This window comes from Micrasema longulum, unplaced genomic scaffold (genome assembly GCF_059751315.1).
Source record: "Micrasema longulum isolate JH-2025_06_02 unplaced genomic scaffold, ASM5975131v1 h1tg001370l, whole genome shotgun sequence".
In the NCBI taxonomy this organism is placed as follows: Eukaryota; Metazoa; Arthropoda; class Insecta; order Trichoptera; family Brachycentridae; genus Micrasema; species Micrasema longulum.
Window position 1 is genome coordinate 229907 of NW_028278556.1, and position 4609 is coordinate 234515.

The following is a 4609-nucleotide window of genomic DNA, read 5'->3' on the forward strand; positions in this document are numbered from 1 at the left end:
AATATATTTAGTCCCCCTCACTAGGTAAGAACCTAAATATTATTATTGTACAGTAAAAGTTATCCTCATAATGTAATTGTACACATTATATATAAATGTATATATTTGTACCGACATATTGAAACCATTGTATCAATTCTAAAATGTGTTAATAATGTGGTTTTATAGTACACAAATTTTAGTTACTTGTTTTCTTCCTTGAAGATATTCTTTGAATAAATTGAGGGCCAATTATGATATATATGAGCTAGATAACAGAACGTCTTGCAGCTACAGAGCACATGGACAATAAGAAATCTAGCCCCTATTTACATTTTTATTTTTAAAATTTTTATTTAACAATGAAGTTTAGAGTTTAAGTGATATTTTAAAAACGAAATAAAAAGCAAATTTATAAAATTAGAAGTTAGACAGCAACAAGTCTTGCAGCTACTGAGCGCATGGACGGTTGAAATTCTAGACCCCAGCTATATTTTAAGCACTATAGGGGGCGTGCCCAATGGAATCACCGTTTTTGCGGGAATTCAAAATTACAAATTTAAAAGTATTTTTTATTCTGCTAATAATTAGCAAAAAATTTTTTTTTATTGAACAGTATTTCATACTCTTAATTACTTTAAAAATGTAAAAAAGGGATATTTCACTATTACTTTTTTGAGTGAAAATTAAAAAATGAGGAAAACTTTGGGTAAAAATAAAAAGCATCTTATTTTGGTAAGTTTATGTATTTTAGTAAATAATACAATTGTGTTTTTTTAAACAATATTTTTATACCTAAAAATGGCTGGCCTTCAGGTGTCCTTCGTAGAAAATATGGCTGGCACTAAAAGGCTTAAGTATACAAAATTCTGATTGAAACAATCTAAATCGATGTGAACAACACTTTGCGTAGATAAGGATTTGATTTTACCCCCCAGGGCATTGGTCGGCAAACTCATAAGTCAAAAGAACCAAAGACAGCAGTACAAAAATTAAAATGTCTTCTGAGAGCCAAATTTCTTTTCATTTTAAACTGTTTCCTCTCGAAACCCAACACCCCTTATGATCATCATCTGAATCCAATTTTAATATGGAAATAGAATCTCATTGCAATGCCAGATTTTAAAACCAGTTTAAAACAGTTCGGGCTCGGCCGATTAGCTAAAAATGTAAACACGAATACAGTTAAGGTTCACCAATGTTTTGAGTATGTCCAAATGCTCGCAGAATGGCTGGATTTTCTCCCCAGGGAGTTGTTCACACTTAAATTTATTGCAACAGCGAGGGAAAACATTTTTGAGAAGGGAATATGGGAGTCTAGACATTTACAGGACTTATGACCTGTCGTTGGCTAGTTTAAATGGCCACTTTACACACTGCGTAACATTCACCATTCTACCCATGCTTAAACATCCACATTTCCTCAACTCTTCCATCTGTTGACTTTTGCAAAGTAAAAGAGCTGAAGCATTTATCACGTGGGTGAGATTTATAGATAGCCATTTGGCTAGACGTTCATTTTTTTCATCAACGCATGTATTTTTTAATTTTTTTTTTTTTTTTGCACCACAACAGGCCAGGAGGCCTAATTACAGTGGTGAATTACATCACAGAGCACCCAGGCTTGGGAAAAATCACATTTTAATTTTTGTGTTCTCACCGGGAATCGAACCCGGAACCTTCCGTGCGTGAGTCAAGCGTCTTGACTACTACACCACGGAGGCTGCCGATCATAACCCCTTCACGAATATGTTGTCCGTCTCTGTTGAAATTTTAAATTAATGTTGTTAGATAAGCCTTTCATGCACACAGCCAAACTCACGGTGAAAGGGACAGTTAAAGCAGTAGAGTAAAATATAAGAAAATCGTAGTTTACAAAATTGATAATAAAAAAGGTAACTATCATTTTTACACAACAAAATTGTTTGAAGTATGAACGAAACCGATAGGAAGACCCCAGGTTTTTTAAACGGTTTTAGGTGTGTGAAGGAAGTGTTTCCACAGCTGTATGACCCATGTAGGAGATTTATAATTTGTTCGGTCTATCGCTGTAATCTACGATTGACGAGTCACAGAAAGCGATAAAACCCCAAAATAGACCAGTAAACTATTGCCGGGAGTATGATCAGTAATCCCCATGGAGAGATTTTATATAATTTCTTCTGTTTGTTGTTGTAGTCATGGTTGGCGAGTCACAGAGAGCGTTGAAACCCCGAAATGGATCAGTAAACTATTGCTGGGAGCAGGGTTGATGACCCTCGTGTATGAGTTTTCATAATTTGTTTGGTTGATCGCTACAGTCATGGTTGGCGATGTCGGTGCGGTAGTCTAAAACGACCCGTCTACACGACACTGCGCGGCAAAGTCTCTGAGGTGCCGTAGGAAATCTAACTGCGCCGTGGAAAATGCGGTGTCCAGGACGTACTGTGGAAGCCAACCTGTGGAAAAAGAAAACAAAATTACTATTTGATTTGGGTGAGAGCAGGTCAAAACTGTTTCATCGCCCTCCTTTTTACTCGGAGAATTTTGATTCCGTGTCAGTCCGGAAGCGACCCTCTTAACCTAGCCGGACCGAAGGGGGGGGATTCGAATCCCCCAAAGACCGATTTGGTCAATTTCACTTTATGTACATAAGCATTCGGAAAACTAACAAAAATTAATAAAATACACGAATGAGTTAAATATGTGTACGCGAAAACATGAATAAATTATTAATAGTTCCATTTCCGGCACTGCATTGGTACATCAATCGCAGCGCATCTTGATCATTTTTGTTACATGCAGGTAAGATGATCAGTCTTACGCTTCAGGTACCAGTCCAACGACTATGAAATATTCTAGTGTGAAAACACCCTTTTAAATAAATATTTCATATCAACCGTGTCGGGAATCGAGCCCGAGACCTCTCGCATGGCAGGCTAACACGCTGACCATTACACCACGAGGCCGACAATAATAATGAATAAATTATTGCACGGCCATAAACACTTCCGACGTTTTATTCTCCCGATGCCAAATACAAAAAGATGCTGGGGTCGTTTGGTCCCCCAGTTCGGATCATGTGTAATTTTTGGATGCTAAGTGAGGGAAAGGTTAAAGCTTTTTTTGAGATAAGTCGTTTTTGTCCTAAAGGTGCAATATATTATCATTTTTTTAGAAAAATAATGGATTTATTTAAAAATAAATTATTAAATTTAACTTTGTTTCCTGGAATATGTGATTTTTTATTTCTTTATTTAACATGTTAGACATAATTTTAAATTGTACATTGGTGGATTTATTGCCAAATGTCAACTTCTTCCAACAATGATGATGATTTCACTAAATTATTAGGTATTATTATTTAGTAATTTAACTTTTTTCATTTTTTATTTTTGTTTTATTGCTCAAAAACTTTTATTTTTTAAGTACTTAATGTTGTATTAATTTTTTTATTATCATCATCTAGTTATTCTCAACTTTACTGTGTTATATTTATATTTAGTAGGTAAGATTTTCTCATTGTTATTTATTTATTTATTATGTATACGGCCTAAGCCAATTACAACAGTTACATGAAGAAACATAAATGCAAGAAACTGAACAAAAAGAACATAAAACTATTTGTCAAAGAAAAACAAGGGCAAAACAATAATGCTATACAATTTATTCATAACAACGAAAGACCTAATACTTTCAGCTAAACCATGCCAATCCAACTTCATCCCACGCTGTTTAGTCGCGAAGAGATCTACGAAAAGCCGGAAGATCTATCCCAACAAATTCCAAGTCGTGTGATGAATCGACTGATCTACACATTCTGGACATTGGGGCATAAAAACCAAAGTTGCTCTTAGAAGATTTAATAAATAGCAGATTTTGACTTCTGGTGACACGGTTGGGAACATGAAAAGAAATTTATTATATAAATAAAACACGAGTGATACTTTAATCCACAAATTTATGGATTAAAGTATCACTCGTGTTTTATTTATATAATAAATTACAATGAACTTCCATCAAGAATTTTCACTTACAAACTTAAATGTTTTAGAAAAGAAATTGATTGCAACAGAGATGGGACATCACTTAAAGCATTAAGTGTTTTGAAAATGCATATAAGGTACATCTCAGTTCTACGTCTCTCCAATGAAGACAGATTAAGAGATTGCTCTATTTCAAAATAGGAATAATTACCCCTTTGTAATCCGAGCGACCATGCCACTTTTCTTAGAAAACGGTGTTGGACAGACTCGATATGATTTTAAATGTTTTGTTTCTTTATAACTTTTTGTATTATATGTTTACTATATTGTTTAGTTTTAATTATTCTATTATTTCATACTATGTACTACATGATTATTTTTTTGTGAAAGGTTCTTAATAAATATTCATGTCCCTGAGCATGACGATGCCCATCTCCAAATCTGTCTAGCAAAACAAAACCAGCGTATTTGTAATTAGCCTCTTACCCTTAAGATCGCACGCCATGAGCCACTGAAAAAGGACCTTTTCCCTCCCTTCATCCTGTTTGGCTTCTATACTCCAGCATCCTACGTGATTGTGTCCCCTGGAAACATATTTATTTATTTATTTATTTATTCATACTTTCACATTGTTTGTAGTCCTTTTTTTGTACAGAATAATGTGA

General features: G+C 34.4%; 1 long non-coding RNA gene across 1 annotated transcript; it reads right to left on the reverse strand.

Moving 5' to 3' along the window:
• Positions 1 to 706: 706 nt before the first annotated feature.
• On the reverse strand, positions 707 to 4608 carry LOC148275646 (uncharacterized). The gene is made up of 2 exons (XR_015823970.1): positions 4431 to 4608; positions 707 to 2417 (listed from the first exon to the last, which is right to left on the reverse strand). It is a non-coding gene; the product is annotated as an uncharacterized LOC148275646 (long non-coding RNA).
• Position 4609: the final 1 nt, after the last annotated feature.